This window comes from Ceratotherium simum, chromosome 28 (genome assembly GCF_057802395.1).
Source record: "Ceratotherium simum simum isolate JZ-2026a chromosome 28, ASM5780239v1, whole genome shotgun sequence".
NCBI lineage: Eukaryota > Metazoa > Chordata > Mammalia > Perissodactyla > Rhinocerotidae > Ceratotherium > Ceratotherium simum.
Genome location: NC_141927.1, coordinates 10577377 through 10596503, shown reverse-complemented (window position 1 = coordinate 10596503; position 19127 = coordinate 10577377).

The window sequence follows — 19127 nt, the reverse complement described above, 5'->3', positions numbered from 1 at the left end:
GAAAGTGGCAGAGATTATTAATCCTCATTAAAAAATAATGAGAGTGAGTCCATCTCATTTCAGTTGTAGTGATGAATGTATTTCATGAGAGAAGAGTTTCCACTTTCTTAGGAGAATGCTTTTAGCACCAACAGGCAATGAGAGATCAATTTATCACCAATTGATAAGACAAGATGATTTATCTCTGCAGTTGGAAAGAGAAGCTCGATATATCCAAGGTCTCTTTTAGAATATTTGGAGAACTTCATTTTTTTATTCTATTTTTCGATAATTGCTTATATCTAGACCTTATAATGTACGTATTATTGAATTGAATGAAATAACAATATAAGCACCATAACATATTTATAATCACCTACAGCTATAATAATCACTCTTTAGTTTTATATTATACACAGTAACTTTCAATAGGTAATAATAGTCACTTGAAATAGCCATATTCAACTTAAAGGAAATTTAATGGTTTAAAATATTTAAGAGGAATTATCAAAGGAAATGTAAAAAATAAACATAGAGCTCTGTTTCTAGCAACATGGTGGATAAGCTACCTAGAAGCTTGGCTTCCACGTCATAACTCACAACATCCAGAGATGCTGTACAGGAAAGCTCCCAGTGTAGAAACACCAAGAAAGAACTGGAAACCAGAGCTATCATCTGAAGCTGTAGATGGGTTGGAGTCCTTCAACAATCTTGGTAACCGAAAGACTTGCATTTTAACGACCACGTACGGAACAAGAGATGCAGCCTTGAGTCCAGAGAAAGTGATAAGTTGGGAATGAGTTTCCCACACAGTTAGGGCGGTTTAAAGCGTTGATTTCTAACCTTTTCCCATGCCACAGCATAATCAAAATGTTTTTATAAATCACACTGGTATAAACAGATGTGGCTGTTGGTACTGGCCTGTGACCATTCCCGTGATGGCATACTGGTTGGGAATGTCTGTCTCATTGCACCCCTTACTGAAGGGATGAGTTAGGAAAAAAAATCTTGAGTCTGGCAAAATGAGATTACTAGGAAAGTTACTCTGATTCTACCCGAACTGGAGAGGGACCGAAAAAGGTCCCTTGAGAATATTTAACCAAAGAGTGACTTCATAGGGGTTTAGGGCTCAAATTTATAAGAAATTGCCCCTTGAAAGTTAGCACAGTAGGGCTGTCGGTAGAAGGAAGCACATACTCTCCAAAACAACAAACACCATAAACCCAAGTCTTGAAGAATTTTCAAAAATTAATCACCATTAAATATGTTGATTGAAAATACTAGCTGCAACATAACGTAATACCATTTATATAAAGCTTAAAATTTTAGAAAACAATGCTACTTAACGTTCAGGTAAATATACTTAAGTTGTAAGAGTATAAAAGCTGTGCATGAGCATTGCGTGAAACACACTGAGGATGATGTTTCCAGGAAGGCGGAAGGGTAATGAGATTCAGAAGGTAGAAATACACAGGAAATTTCAGCCATACTTGTAGTGTTTAATTTCTTAATTGAGTTGGTAGGTATTGTGTGTGTGTGATTCTTTTTCACTTTCATGTGCTTTAAGTAACTTATAATAAACTGAAAGTACTAGACAATTTTAGAATGGGGCTTATTTCTCTCTCTCTCTCTCTCTGTAAGAGTCAAAAATGACGTAGTATGCTGAAAGCAAAATACTGAAAAGAGACTTCTGCATCCATGGCAGGATCTAGAAGTTGAATTAGTTCTCAAAAACTTAAATAAAGAGGATGGAAATTTATACCATGAAGCATTGAACAGAATTACTGATCAAAACCAAGACAGGAAAGCAAGTCAGGATTTCCGTGAAAACTCAGTCAAAAATTAGGCAGGTGGCTGGCCTGGTGTCATAGTGGTTAGCTTCGTGCAATCTGTTTCGGCAGCCCAGTGTTCACGGGTTCAGATCCTGGGCGCAGACCTATGCACCACTCATCAAGCCATGTTGTGGCGGCATCCCATGTACAAAATGGAGGAAGATGGGCACAGATGTTAGCTCAGGGCTAATCTTCCTCAGCAAAAAGAGGAGGGTTGGCAACGGATGTTAGCTCAGAGCTGATCTTCCTCACCAAAGAAAAAGTTAGGCAGGCAGACAGCAAATAATGGAAGCAGAATAATGGATACAAGGCAATCTTTTGCCCCTGGTTCAAAGGATCTGTCAGGAGTTAAGAGGTTGGTGGTAAGATAAGAATTAGGGCAAAGCAAGTGTGGAAATGCAGCCAAAATTACCAAGCAATACAGAGCTCAAAATGATATGGCTGCTTCTGCTGTAGAAAGTAATCCTGAACCTCCTGATGGAGAAATTAACTAGGTGTCCTCAGCAGAGAAGAAGAGCTCTCCATCATTAGAAATTATTAACTTCTAAAAGTTAAAACTGAGGGGACTCCGGACATCCAGATTGGATGTTCTAAGAACATCCAATGTTCTTAGACATCCAGAAGGAAGTTGCCTCAGAGTGGACAAAAGGCATAGGAGGGGGGGAAACGCCATCCAAAAAAATTGTCCCTTACTGTGTCACTGTACTTTCAAGCAATGGAAAACCCTCTGCTGATTGAAGCAGAAAAATTTATTGCAAAACTGTTAGGTCATTCACAGAGTCATTGAAAGCCTGTAGAAATACAGAAGCTGTGAGAGCAGCCAAAAATCATCACAAAAACTTGGTCCAAGAGGTTCCCATTCCTTCTGCTACAGACCACGTGATGCCATAGCCTTTTCTGAGCCAGCATGCCCTTCAAACTCTGAAACTACCCTTACCCACCATGGGCGGATTTCTGATTAAAGTATGTCATAACAGAGTGGGCCTAACTGATAATCATTCACCTTTCAAAATAGAATCTGTTCTTTTCTTGAAACTCATGGATCTCTATTGGAATGTTTAATAAATGTAATTTTTCTGGTTTTATGTTAGGCAACTTGCAAAATAAAGTCAGATCTAAAACAATAAAACACTTAGAAACGTTGTAAATTCTGTGCTTTAGTCAAGACTTTTTGGCTGTTAATGTCAGAAACCCAGATCAAACTGGCTTGGTTTTGGCATGGCTAAATCTAGAAGGCTCAAATATTCTCATCTGGGGCTTTCTTCCTCTATCGTTAGACTGTTTCCTATGGTTTAGCCTTTTCTCCCACTGTAGATGGACGGCCTGCATACAGTTAAGGAATATGGTTTCTAGCAGCTCAGCTTTACATTTTTTCTAACTTATCCACTCCAGTAGAAAAAAATGTAAATCCTTTTACCCTCAAATTCTAAGAGTCACTGGAACTGAGACACCTTGCTTGTGATCTGCCCTGTAGAGCCAAGTTCCCCACTCAGAACAACAACAACATCAAAATTAGCTAAGAGAAATATGGTCATCCTATTAATAAGCTTGGAACACACACCAACGCTGGTGCCAGAGAGTTGGGTCAATCCAACCAGACTACACAGATAACCAGAGAAGGGAGAAGGAATGACTTGTCCAAGAAAACAGATATGATGATACAAGAGGAGCCAATGAAATTTACTCGTCTGGTCTACTGGGAACAAAATATGTCCGGGATGGAAACTCATATCATCTCTCATTTTGTGTGCTATTTGGTGAGGATTGGCATCGGATGTTAGCTCAGGGCTGATCTTCCTCACAAAAAAAAAAAAAATTCCATGTAAGATTCAGTCTATCTTCCAGGTTCTCTTAGACCCCAAAAAATAACTTTCCTTCTCTTGTTTTTCAAATCACTTACTTTGAACAATATATCTGTATTTACAGAGTTCATGACATAAAGGAAAGTTTTAAAGTACTCACATCTTATTTCCAGGTTACTATAAAAACAGTTGCAAATACTTTCTTAGTAACATCTCCTTCGCTCCAGATAATATGCATTGGTATCATATTTTCTTCATGGCCATTAGATAAATTTAAATAATTTTGAACACTTTTAAAAGCCAGTTTTATTTTACTTTGAATTTGAAGATCAAACAAAATCCTAAGAAGACTCAACCATTTACATAATCCCCTTCAAATGTATAGATTTTATTACTTCTGGGTTTTAGCACCTAACAAAATTGAGAAAATAATATTCATTTTTATTTTACTTAGTATAACTAGAGAGAATACTGGCCATTATCATTTGCATTTCTTCAGACTGTTAATCTTCAATACATTCTATATTTTAAGAAGTGTCCTAGACAATGGCCTGTGAGTTTTATAGATTTTGTTATATGAGGCATAATGGACATATGATAAACTGCACATCCTTAAGGCATATGTGATAAGATTTGACATGAAATCATCACCACAATTAAGAGAGTGAATGTGTCCACCATCCCCCCGAACTTCTCATGCAATTTTTTAGTACCTTTGTCCTCCCTCCCATCTCTAGGCAACCAAAGATCTGCTTCTGTCACTGCAGATTAGTTGCATTTTATAGAAACCTATATAAATAGAGTAGCATTGTGTGGCATAATTATTTTGAGAGTCATGCACATTCTTGTGTATATCAATAGTTCATTCATTTTTGTTGCTGAGTAACTTTTCATTATAGATATATGCCAAAATTTGTTCATCTATTCACATGCGGATGGACATTTGGGTTGTTTCTAGTGTTTATTACAAATAAATCTGCAATCACCACTTCGTGCTCCAATTTTTTGTATGGATGTATACTCTTTCCTCCTGGGTAAATACCTAGGAGTACAAGGGCTGGATCATATGGTAGGTGTATGTTGCACTTTTTAAGAAGCTGTTAAATTGTTTTACAAAATGGTTGTAATATTTTACATTCTCATCACCAATGTGTGCGAGTTCTTCCACATCCTCACCAGCACTTGGTGTTGTCAGTCTTTTTAAATTTCAGGCAGTCTATAAGGTATATTGTTGTATATCATTGTGGATTTAAATTGTATTTGCCTAATGACTAATCATATTGAGTATCTTTTCATGTGATGGTGTTTTTTGGCCATCCGTATATGTTCTTTGGTGAAATATCTATTCAAATATTGTCTACCTTTATATTGGGTCATTTTTTATTACTGAAGTTTGAGCATTCTTTATGTATTCTAGATGCAATTCCTTTATCAAATACACAACAGGAGAAAATTTGCTCCTAGACTGTGGTTTGCCTTTAAATTTTACTTAACTGTATATTATGAAGATCAAAACAATTAAATTTTGATGAAGTCCACATTACCAATTTATTTCTTTCATGGATTATTATTCCAAGAGTCATATTTAAGAAACCTTCGCAAACCCAATTTCATAAAGAATTTTTACCTCTATTTACTTCTAGAAGTTTTATGGTTCTAGTTTTACCTTTAAGTATATGACCCACTTTGATTTAATTTTTATATATTGTACAAGATATGGGGCAAGTTCACTTTTTTCTGCTTATGGACATACAATTTTCTGGCAATTTATTTGTGGAAAACATGATCCTTTCATCACAGAATTGCCTTTGAACCTTTGTCAAAAGTCAACTGTGCATATATGGGGGTCCATTTCCAGACTTCCTGTTCTGTTTCATTGATCTACGTATCTATGTTGATGCCAGTAACACACTGTCTTACATTACTGTAACTTTTAAAATCTTGTAGTCAGATAGTGTTCTCCAATTTTGTTCTTTCAGAACTGTTTTGGCTGTTCTAATTTCTTTGGATTTTCATATGAATTATAGAATCGCCTTGTCATTTTCTAGAAAAATCCTGTTGGGATTTTTATTGGGATTGCATTACATCTAAAGATTAATTTTGGTAGAACTGACATGTTAACAAGATTAAGTCATCTGACTCAAAACTGTGGTGTCTCTCCCTTATTTGTATATTTTAAAAAATTCTCTTAGCAATGTTTTGTAGTCCAGTGCACAGGTCTTGCAAAACTTTTTGTCAGATGTGTAGACACACGTATAATAAACGTGAATAAAGATAGTTTTACTTCCTTTTCGATCTTTCCTTTTATTCCTACCTTTATCAGGAGTGAGTGTTGGGTTTTGTCAACTGCTTTTTCACAGCTTAGGATTATCATAAGGTTTTTCCTGAATTTGTTAATGTGGTGAATGGTGTTGATTTAGCTTCAAATGTAAATCCAGACTTGTGTTCCTCGTCATGATGTATATTTTTAAATACATTTATCTTTTTATTTGCTAAAATATTTTTAGAATTGTTATGTCTATGTTCATGAACATTACTGGTCTGTAGTTTTCTTTATAACGTCTAGTTTGGGCCTCACAGGATGTATTGGGAAGTATTCCATACTTTTCCACTCATGTTTGGTAGAATTCACCAATGAAGTCATACAGACCTATAACTTCCCTGGTAAGAAAGTTTTTTAAATTACAAACTCATTTTCTGTAGTGGAGCTGTTCAAGTTAAGTTTTTTGTCTTTGAAGAAATTTGTCATTGTCATGTCATTGGAGTTGAACATATTGGCAAAAAATTCTTCATAATATTCCCTTGAAATCCTCTTAATATTTGTAGAATATGATCTGTAGTTATATTCTCTTTTATTCCTGCTGTAGTTAATTGGAGTCTTATCTCCCTTTTTTTCCTGGTCTGACAAGAGTCTTATCAGACTTATTGACTTTTTTTTTCTTTTTCTCCACTAAAAGCCAGTTTGGGGGTACATTGATTTTTCTCTATCTTTTTTTTCTATTTATATCTGCTCTAGTCAGTAATATTTCCTTGCCTCTGTTTATTTTGGGTTTAATATGTCTTTTTTCTAGTTGCTTAAAATGGAACATGAGGTCATGAATTTGAGTTTTCTTTTTTCATGCTCTAAATTTCTGCCTATGTATAGCTTTAGTGGTATTTCACTTATTCTTATATTTTGTGCTTTCTTTACATTCAGTTAAAAACACTTTCTAACTTCCTTCTTGATTTTTCCTCTGACCCATGTGGTATTTAGAAGTGTTATTTAATTTCCAATTACTTAAGGATTATCCAGAGATCTTTGTTAATGATTTGTAATTCTGTTGTGGTCAGAGAATATACTTTGTATGAATTGAATCCTTTTAGATTGGAGACTTGTGTTGTGGTCCTGGATATGGTCTATCCCAGTAAGTGTTCCATGTGCACTTGAAAAGAACATGTATATTCTGCTGCTGAGCAGATTATTCTAAAACTGTCAATGGGGTTGATTTGGATGATAGTGTTATTGAATTCTTCCATACTCTTACAGAATTTCCGTCTGTTTATCAATTATTGAGAGAGTAGTATTGATCTTCAACTATGGTTGTGGAAGTGTCTATTGCTCCTTGCAGTTCTATCAGATTTTACTTCATGTACTTTGAAGACCTGTTGTGTACATAAAGTTTAGGATTTTTATGACTTTATGGATTGACCTCTTTATGAAAAGGCCTTCCTTCTTGGTACTATTCTTCCGTAGTTGACTTTGCCTACTATTAATGTAGTTACAGCAGATTTATTTTATTAGTTTAGAATGGTCTATCACTTCCTTCCTGTTACTTTTTACCTACTTAGTTATTGATATTGAAAGTCCATTCCTTTTTAAGCAGCATAAAGTTGGGCCTTGCCTTTTTGTCAAGTCTCACGACCCCTGCCTTTTAATCATAGTGTTTGTCATTTACATTTAATGTATTTGATATGGTAGAGTTTAAGTTACACTTGAAGTTAACAGCGGGGTTTATGACTGGCCATCTTCCACTTCAACATGGATGAAGACATATTTATATTTCCACATCTTGCTAAAAATTGAGAATAATGAGAATTTGACAGTCTGTCACAAAACTGAACATAACAATAAACATCTACCTACCTTCCTAAATTTGCCTTTATAAAATGCTAATCCAAAAGTAACTGTAGTATTTAACAAGAGAGAGTCTATAAATTCTATCTTCTACTGTAGAGCTGGAGGCCTAGTTTAAATAAGAAACAAGTAAAATATCTTAGAAAATTCTCAACTAACTTTTTTAGACAGTACTACATGCTATGCATGAAGCTAGTTCAATAAACATTTGTTTAATTGCACTGCTTGTGTCTTCTTGGGTATCTAGTCCAATACTTGTTGGCCCATACCCCAGTTCTGGTTTTCTAGATCCCTAAGATTACATTGAGGCTTCTGGTCCATTATCAAGTTTGAAGGTGGCAGTACAGTGAGAAGTCAGATAAGTCGCCTGTAGACACAGATACAGTGGTAGCACTAGTTACTTTCCCCATGTAGTCCATTCCCATATGCTGCATTTTATAATGTGGCCTGCACTCTCAAATTAAAGGAATATGATCTTTTCACTCCTTCCACTAACTCCACGCATGAGGAACCCTTTTACACATCTGTCAAAAGAAGGTAACAAATTTGATAAGATGAAGGTTAAACCATAGTAAAACAGCTAAAACTGACATATGAATCCAGTGATAAATTCAATATTTTTACATTTATATTCTCTTCGATATAAATATTATAACTAAGTTAGTAATGCCTATTGTACATTCGGTATCTAAGAGAAATTGAACTATTAACAAAGTTACCAATACACATACAATATTAAATCTAATGGCAGTGGTACTGATATACTTCACTCAATTATTATTATTAACTAGAGGAGATGAATATTACAATCTAACTTAGACAGCAAATTTGATAGATGTCTATGTTGTGAAGATAAACTCCTAACCAGATATTTCTTTTTGTTCATCTGATTAACCACCAAAATAACTATTTTGGACCACTTATGTACACTTCTGTACATAATGACAGATTTTAAAAACTATTGGGTAACTTGGTTATAATATCTAGCAGCCTATTAAGTCATTAAAAAAATTAAGTCATAGAACATTTTCAGAAAAACTATGATGCTAGCTGTGAAATCCTTGTTACTAAGCCGTATAATTAGGTTTCTGACAAAAATGTAGACCTTTTTAATAATCGTGTCAGCATACAGAACTGTAGAGTATTTAACCAAGAATATAGAGATGCTGATTTGCCTGTGATACCCTGATAGGACAGTCTGAGGAGAAGCATTGTAAACACTACTCCAGATAGAAGAGTTTCATATTCAATTTTCACTAATCCAGAGAATGGCTGCTTTAGCCAAGGCAAGAGGACCGTTCACAGGGCCCATGGTGACCACATCATATTCCAACAATAACTAGACCTGAAACTCTCAGCACATTAACAGCAACTTCTCACTTTTTAAAATAGGTGATTATATGGTGAGAAACAGTGTCCTAGGGTGATGTTAGAATGCACGATTTGGAAACAGGAGAGAGTTTCTGGTGCCAGTCACAAGTTCAGATCACAGTAAGCCTTCGTCCACAACTACCTCTGATTCTGCCGGGGGAAGGGGAGAGTTGGGAAGTTGAGGGAGAAGAGCAGATAGGACATCGCTCACTTAGGACTGTGTTGACCTAGAAGTTCAGATGTGCTCCTGAACTTGGTTAGTAAGTTAGGAAAGCCACATATTTGGATGGAAACAACATTATAAATGGCAGCTGATTCCAAACAACCTCAGAAAAGCTTATCAAGTGTTTGTATTTGTGCATTTAGACATCATGCTGGACACGGAGGACAATGGTGTTGGAATTACGTAATGTTACTACTAATTTCCCAACTATTTGGAAAAACAAAGTTTCAAATTCAGAACGCCATCAGCACAATATCTAGCACTTCTTGCAGAAGATTGTGTGTCTGTAGCCATCTTTGGAAAATAGACACACATGTCTATAACATATTCTATATATTCTACAATGTAATGTAGACAGGCCTCTGTTGGCAGATGTGGTCTATGTTCCCTCCCCAAAAACCGGGATGGACTTCCGTGACTTCTTTGGCCAATAGAATGTAGTAGAGTGATGTTGCATGACTTCCAAGGCCCAGCCATAAGTGTCAATATGGCTTCTACTTGGCTTTCTTTCTCTTGGAAGGCTTGCCCTTGGAATGGAAAGACGGCTTGTGGTATTACTCTGGTTGACCGTCCCCGCTAGTCCCCCAGCTGACTGCCAGCATCTGTGATCAGCTGTGTGAGCGAATGGGCTTTCCTATGTTTCCAGGCCTGGATTTTGAGTCTTCCAGCTATGTTCCAGACACTGTGGAACAGAAACAAAACAATATCCAGGTGTCTTTTCTGAATTCATCACCAATAGAAACTGAGAGGGAGTAATTATTGTTTCTAGTCTGTAAGTTTTGAGGTAATCTGTCGCACAGCAATAGATCACTGATGCTTCTCAGTAGCTCTGGTAGTGAGTTCTTAAGATTGTGTCTGTGCTCTTCACGCCACCACCACAGTTGTCCCAGGCCCACATACACGCGGCCTTAACTACTTTTTGCTACAGTGACAAGGTTTGGGGGCTCTGATGTCAGTGCCAGCTCCTGTCTCAGAGGAAGAATGCATATGGACAAAGAAAAAAGGTTCCAGGAGGAATGATTATTCCTGTAACAATTGCTACAAGCATGGTGACTCCAGTGTTGAAAGAGGAATGTTAGAACCAGCAGCACTTGGGGTCTCATTTATATGTAATTTCATTACAAATTTGTTCTGTTTTTTGCTTAGATTGCCCATGATTAAAATAAACTTTATTAAATTCTGTTTTAACGGCACAGGCTATCATTTCACTACTAAACTGCATTAGCAATGCTTAAACATTGAATTGTTATTGCCATCTTAAGATTTAGAAATACCCGCATTTAATAGGTTAGTGCTTGTAGTAGATATTTATTTGAAGTTGTAACATTTTTTTCTCCTAAGATATTTGGGCAGTTAAAAGGAGTTTATACAGCTTGTTTCTAAAGAATCATAATGAAAGATTAAATGAAGTTGTGCTTATATTGTTGTTTTAATCAAATCTAGTTGGCAGCAGAACACTGGATCTTGAATCTGTAGGTAATTTTGGTTAACAAGTCAAGTTAACCCTTTTCTCAATCACCTGAATAATGCAGTATTTCTGCTGTCTTGTGCATTCTTTTTAGCAATCTCTAGAGAAAATGCTAAGTCTTTTATACTTTAGTTAACGAATTATTGAGGAAAATATTACATTAATAACTTGTGATTCACAGGTAATGTCTTATCATTGACAGTGATTTATGATCTTATTTTTCAGCCAGGTATTCTTACAGGGATAAGAAGTATTTTAACTCTAGCATTATTTTCAAACAGGATGTTGGAAGAAAATATTTAACCTCAAGAGTTTTTGTCAATGTCAATAGAGTAATACTATGGAAAGTGCTCTGTAAATTAAAAATTTCAGTGACATGGATTCATCATCATGTCTAGATGGCTATACTCTAAAAGTCTTTCAGTAGCATACTCCAAAATACCTATTCTAATACAGTGTGGTCAAAAGTAAAAACAAAAATAAGACAATTACCTATACTAAAAATTTGAGCAACATAACTTTTAAATAGGGATAGGAACATAGACATTTCCGTGGTACAGGCAGGTGAGTTCTCTTGGCTCTCCTGTGGCCTGTCTCCTTGTCATCCCTCTTGGGCCAAGGTTTAAGTATTTTGGTTTGAGTCTCACTCTACCAGTGGTGGTGGAGTACAACACATTTATACACTCTGCCTCAATTACTATTCATAACTAAGACTGTCTGCCTGGAACACTCAATATTGAAAATCCTAGCCAATATTACCTTCTCTGTGAAGTCTTCTCTTATCTTGCCACCATCTAGTCCATTTCACTTTCAAGTCCGCTGCCCATAACTCACTTCCATTGTTATAGAATTTTGTACATACCTCTCTACTGGAGCTTTGACCGCTCCCACAGTATTTGTTTCTGAACGCACTGAAGGCAGAGATCAGATCTCTTGGTAATGACATTCCCTAGCACAGGACTTGGGCAAATAGAAATTCAAACTTAGTTCAAATGAATGAAAAGAACCTTAAATAAGAAAGATATGGGCAGTTTTATGGCAGCAAGAACAGTGTCAAAAATAACTCAAGGCATGATTTTAAAGACTGATTGACCCAGGGAGGAGAAGGAAGTAGGGTGACCAGCAGATGAGGCTAGAGAGATAGAATGGAACCTTCAAATAAATACAGCTCATCTATTACTGCATCTAAGAGAATTTCCATAAGCATGGTAGGCAGAAATATCTCTGTCCTCTGAATTCTTTCTGCAGTTTTTTAAACCATCCTATACAAATTTTTATATACTATCTGGTATTATAATCATTGGCAGATATAATTCATTATCTCCACAGAAAAGTTAACTCTTCAAGGCACACATTATATATATATATTATTTCTCGGGTTTATAGTTCCAGAAATGCTTAGTATTACAGTTTTTGCATAGTGGGTACTCAATCATTAATTAAATACATGAAGAAATATATTTCAATGAAAAATCAAAGTGTTATTGTACAGACTTCTTTAAAACTGTCTTTAAAAAGGTCAGAAGTCAAGAAAAAACAGTGATGTATATTACATGCTGAATATTATCTGTACTTTTCATTTCTAGGAGTGTAATTAGAAATGAGATTATTTATAGTCAAGTTTGTGCATAAAACTAATACTAGTAAGGAAATAATGCCGAATTTCTTTGTTGTGCTGTGAAGACTAAAGAAACAGACTTAGATGTTTGCTTTTATGAGATTTTTTTTATTTTCTCCCTTTGGTTTAATAAAAATATATTTATTTTCCAAAACTATAAAACATAGAAGCATTAGACCTGAGGGCAGGGATATCTTCTTCATCGTGTTGTCCTAGAATCTATCACATTGCTTACACAGAATACATACTGCCTATATGTTTGATTGAACTAAATTGAGACAGGTAAAAGAATCAATACGAAAAGTATATGTCAGCATGTGCGTGTTTACACAAATAAAATCTTAGATTAATTTAAAGACATTCACATTATAGTAAAAATAAAATACTTGCTAACATACATAGGAGAGAAATAAATGGAAAAAACAACCTAAGATCCTATCATGTATAAGGTATTGTAGAAGATATTAGGAAATATAAAATTCTTCAATAATTTTTACTTTAATAGAAAAAATGACTTACATATAGGTAAAGTTAAATACCCATTAAGGACTAATAGCAGTTCGATATATTAACGAGTTAACTACTGGATTGCAATATATATTGGCCACCCATCATCTTTTTGCCCTTTATAACATCATCCCAGCTTCCTGTGGAAGGGCCATTTCTTTCTGCATTGGCAAGGTAGTGTATCTGGATGCCTGCATTTTCCTTATACGCTCGTTGGTGTATTTCTGCTAGATCTCTTTTCTCTACCATCTACAGCTAAATAACTGGTGGGTGATCTTGGCCAATCAAAGACTCATGGGACATTGAAGGTTAATTGTTATAATGAGGAGGTTAAAATGTTCACAGCTGATGCATTCTAGTGAGGTGCCTGGATAAGTCTGTGGAGTGGTCCCAGCTGCAGACGGATAGCTGCGTGTTCAGATCTGGTCCAACTATGGTTATTCAGCCTGAATCCTATGAGTGATCCTCCATCCTTCCAATAACAGCTACGTCACCTAAAGTTAGGCAGAGTTGCTTGTTTTCTCCTTCTTTTCTTCTTTAGACTTTTTTTTAAGTCTTTTAAAAATCCCACTAAAACAACTTAATTATTCGTAATAAGTACCAGAGGAGATCAGAAGTAGGAGAGATTGCTCTATACTGGAGTGCTCTGGAAAAAGTTTCCCAAAAAAGAAATCTTTGTGGGACTTGAAGGATGGGTAGGAACTGACTGTGCTAAATGAAGAACATTTGGTGATGGGGAAAGCCTGGTACCAAATATTGGAAGCTGAAAAACGTGTACAGTATTTGGGGGAAGGTGAGTAGAAATATCACTTCATGTTATAAGTGCAGTAGTGGAAAGATAGACAGAATGTATTTTTGAAATCTTGGTGCTGAGTTTAAGTATTTAGACCTTTTTATAATATGTACATTGTACATAAAATATTTGAAGATATACATCCTGGTTATACTGCAAAAGAGAGAGAGTAGAGTCCTACTTTGGAAAGAAAACAATTAGTTTAACTACAGGTTAATAAAAAGAATAATCATTCATTTATTTTTTTGCCTTTTCCTTGCTTTTGAGTTTTCAGTTTCAAATTATAGAGATTAAGTACCTAAAATACTCATAATCTAAAAATTGGTATTACAAATCTATGAATCCTGAATATATAAATCAACAAGAAGATTATGGTTTTTTTATTCTAAGATATAGAATAGCAAAAAGAAAAAGATAAGTAAGAATTTTTTAATAATCAAAGCTTGAGATCTCTTAATAGGATTCATGGAAAATGAAAATTAAAGCAAGAAAAGTCACAATTATAGAATCTATGAAGAGATTTTTGATAATTAAAAGAGAAATTGAGGTAGAATTTCTGATCATAAAAGAAAAGCAGAGGGAAATTGTATCCTCATATACAATTAGATCAATATTGACATACAATCCATATAATTCAGAATACAAAATTTGATTGGGTCTAAAATAACCACTGTGATTTCTATGTTAATTAAATTAATAGAGCAAATTACAGAGCAGCATTTTATTGCTATTGTTGATGAAAAACAAACACTGTAATCAATCATCTAAATGTAATTTTGGCATTATGACTTAGGCATAACATCTGGATTTTGAAAAGTTTTTTGTTTTCATTATCTGCACAAAGTTTCGCTCAATAGACATCCACACTTTTTATTTAGAGAATTTATTCGGTAGATATTTCTTCACAAGTCCTACTACTGTGGTTTTGATAATAAGAAAATAAATAACGAAACTTTGATATTGGCTACCATCAATATCTGTGCCATCCAAAATGGTAGCCATTAGCCATATGTTGCTTCTAAGCTCTTGAAATGCGGCTAGTTTGGATTGAAATGTGCTGTAAGTATAAAGTACATGCTGATTTTTGAAGATTTAGTAGGAAAAATGTTATATATATACATATAGGAGAAAATATACGGTTGGAAAAAATATATTAATTTCACATTTCTTTTTCCTTTTTAATGTGGTTATTAGAAATTTGAAATTATACTTGTGGCATGCATTTTACATCTGTTAGGATTGCTCTAGAGCTTGAAGCGATGAAATCACTGTAACTGTGGAGAGAAAGCCTTCTCTCTTCCAGATTCCCTGACCAAACCCTCAGTAGCCTGATTGTGTAAGCAAATTGCTGAATTGTAACAAATGATCTTCATAGCTTCTGGCAAATTTGTCTCTAAGTGCTTCTAATTGCTGCTGTAGAGCTAGGGTTTAGCAATGGAATTTGGGTGGCTCAGAGAATGTTGGGTACCTGTTAATGGACTAAGGATTTCCAGGCTCCCACTCTATCTTGACCCTACAGGGAGGAGAGAGGGGACATGCACTTATTTCAATGAGCAATGGCACTCCATATTTGCTGTCCAGGGTCTTGAAGGGCACGCAAGAGCCCTGCCTTCACTCCTGAGGTCAGTTGAATAATGGATCCACGTACTTGCTAATAGCATTGGCTTGCTTTTGGTTGAACGTGCCTTTTTCAGTGACAGGTTTGTTTTAATTCAAATACTTAGACTGTCTTTTTACTGCAAAGCATCAAAATTAGTTTTTTTTAAGGTTTTTAGCTACTTATCTTCAATATGTTTCCTCAGGGCATGGCCAAAGACTTCCCGTGTAACGATATATATAGAAAATATTATTTTCAAATAAACGTGACTTTGCAAGTAGCAGTAATCAAATTTACAGGTGTTTTCTAGTATGCTTTGCCTGTCAACTTTCTTAGCAACTCTTTTCCAACCCACAGTGAAAATGGCCCATCATACAATTTGTTAATGGCATTCATTGAATTAGAATTAGGCTTATAATAAATCTCACATACTTTAAAGTACAATAATCAAGAGGATACGTTATTTAACATGCAACATTTCCATCTGGCATACATTGGTAAAGATTGGGTATTCCAGTCCAGTATGAGGGCATAAGATGTGCCCTATTGTCTGTACATCTGAAAACCAAGCAACGTATTTGTAAGCTCCTCAATTATTTTGCATTATAATTAAACATTTTCCAAAGAATTCTTTAAAGAATAAGCCTATATATCTTGAATATTTTAACTTTTATACAGCTTTTTATCATTTTGTTCAATGTACACAACCACACAACATAAAACTTGGTAAACTGGTAGTCCCTGCTTTGCATGGTGCCATTTTAATGGAACCTCACCCATATTGGGATGAAGCCCGCTCTTTTTGAGGTTCCATAGTAGCTTGCAATTACCAAACCATTTAGGAAAGCAAGCCTTATATATAACCATAAAACATTCAAATTTTAGGTAAAGTATATCATTAAGTATAAAATAAGAAATAAATATAAATAATATAAGAGAGAATTCTGAGATTTTGTGCCATTGGAGCCTAAGTCCATTGGAGTCTCTTAAACTGCTATGGATTTTAAAGGAGAAATGTCATCTTCTCAATTGCCTTTAATGTTTTACTTTTTCCTGTCGTATCTTCTATGTTACAAAAAATGAGTAGGAGTACTTTACATTGTTGCAGAGCAGACCAAGAATGGCAATATGATACAATCACATCGGAATTGTTTCTTAAGGCTCTTGATGAACTACAAGAAATCAAGCAACCTTTGGAATGCCAACTTATACTCTATTGGCAAGTCCCAGATATACTCAGTTTACAAGGCTCTTCTGTAGAAAATTTAAGATTTTTTATCCTAAATTAAAATCTCCAAGATTTTATGTATTGGTGGTAAAATTTTAAGTACAGAATTACAAATGAATAAAAACTTCGAATTTTAATTTGGTCTGTTCCAAAAGACTGAAGAGGTCCAGTGCAATAATATTAGGCTAACATCAATGTCCTTGTTCCTAGAACATGACCATTCCTTTTCTAGAATACTCTCCTCCTTCATTTTGACTCCTTTCCCAGTACAAACAACTTGTCAAAATACTACTATAATGATGACAAATTACCAAGACATGTATTAAATGTTTCCTGGGTTATTTAATTCTCATAACCTTATGAAATAGGCACCATAATTGTCTCTTTTTCAGATGAAGAAAAACTAAGACAAAACAAATTGTCCAGATTACATAAGCAGCAAATGGAGAAGTCCCCCCCTTCTCTGGCCCCCTCTCCCCTCCTCCCTCATTCTCTTTCTCTCTCTCTCATTTCTTTTACTACCCACCATTTCCTCTCCTTCAATCCCTTGTAATTTTCACTTCAGGCCTTTGCTGAAACTATGTACCTCCTAAATTTCTACTTGTATCATTACCTACTTAGCCTTATTCTTCCTGATTTATTCTGACACCTAGCTAGTTGTATTTTATTCTGACATTCTAGCTAGTTGTAACTAGCTAGGTCAGCCTCTTAATTTCTCCTTCTTGATTTCTCTACTAGTATATATACTACCTCTCTTTAATATGGCTTTTATTTCTCATTTACTGGCTTCAACTACAAGTATTTCTTGAAGTTTTATCTTTGATCCTCCTTCTTGGTCATCCATCCTAGTGGCTACAGCTCTTATTTCTATGATAATTCTTTATTGTTATGAGTCCTGAATTCTCGCTGGATGTCTGTTGTACTATTTTGAAATGTCAAATGTTCACTTCCACTGGGACATTTTTCTCCTCTCTTCTAAGGCTCATCAAGAGCAAGATTTGACAATAAATAAGGCAATTTTTTCAGCACTTTGTTGCCAGAAACAACTTTTCATTTACTTTCACTACCAACTATTTGCGATGTAATAGTATTTATACACACTGCCCCCATTGTATCCTGTTTTTTATCCTTCATCTTTCTTTGGTTACGCGGCACAGGGGCTTATTGTTACATATGTGCAGTGACATATTCATATAACAACTCTATTACCTATAGCTTTTTATACTAATTTGTGTTTCTTTTTGTCATTAGGAAGATAATTTAAGACAAAAGTTTAGCCTTTGCCTTCCTCCAAATGCCCTGAGTGTATATTGTGGTCCTTCCAAAGATGCTTCTGATTGTAAAACTGCATTTACTGAATAAAACGTTAGCCTGACAGTGAAAGAGTGTTTTCACCATGCGCAAGGGACCATTTGTCAAGACTGACATTTTATGTGAAACAGCTACAATTATTAGTTGATTCAAGTGTCAAAACCCCATCATAAGATAAGGGAGCCAGCTAGGAAATTTTTTCTCATTTGATAATAGGTTTCAGAAAGAGTTATAGATGGCTTTGATGTTTCTGTCTAAGGTTGAAAACTTAGCCAGAAACGTGCCCAGAACAATTTAGATGACCACCTTTGTTGAACTGAGTTATATATCACAATTCTGGTTTCCTTATAGATTGCTCACAGAGTTACTATGATTTTGTGAACAATATCTTGTTTTCATTCATCGTGTTTTAACACTAACATAAGTAATGTACAACAAAAGCTTTATAAAATAAAACAAATTTTTTCTATATGATACATTTTTCTATAGGATCCATATATAAATAAGCAACAGAGGACAAGGGAAGCTTTTTATTTAAAAACATTTAACATAAATGCTTTATTAATGACAACTTATAACTGATTATAAAATAAAGTGTCATAGTTTTATAAACAAAAAATATGGGATACAAATAAAAATTCAGGAAGCATGAGAAATACAAAACCCATCAGAGAAGGCGCATCAGGAAAACTTTGAATGGGGTTAATAGGAAAAGTCACTCAATGTAACAGACTAGAGACCTCCTTCTACAGATTAGCACAATATTGATTTTAAATTTAGAAGGTAGGCCAGAATTGTTAGGGCTTGCATATTTTATAGAGGTAATTAAAACATAATCATACAAAATAGAAGTATTAAAAGAAAACACAACAGAAACATTTAATTGAAATAGTATGAAAATAACACACTATCACAAAAGATATGACAATGGGAGAATAATGAAGCTGAAAAGAAGAGATTTTTAAAAGGCAAAGATATTTAACTTCAAAATCACGGAGTGTGATAGGCCTCAAGCCTATGTCCATGATAAAAACATCCCGAGAAGAAACTAATGTGCCTTGTAATGGCTAGAGCAGTGTTAAGTCAGCCATATGGAGAAGTAAAAATAAGCTTCTTGTTAAATTCAGCTCTGCTGGAGGAGATGTCACCTTGAAGATAAGAGGAGCAGAAACGCGAACTTTATAGAAGAAATACATGTTAATTATGGGTTTGTCTACATGGGAGCACCAAGTGCTATAGAAATTAGTAAATTAGAACAAAATTGGCATGAGTATTTGTATATGC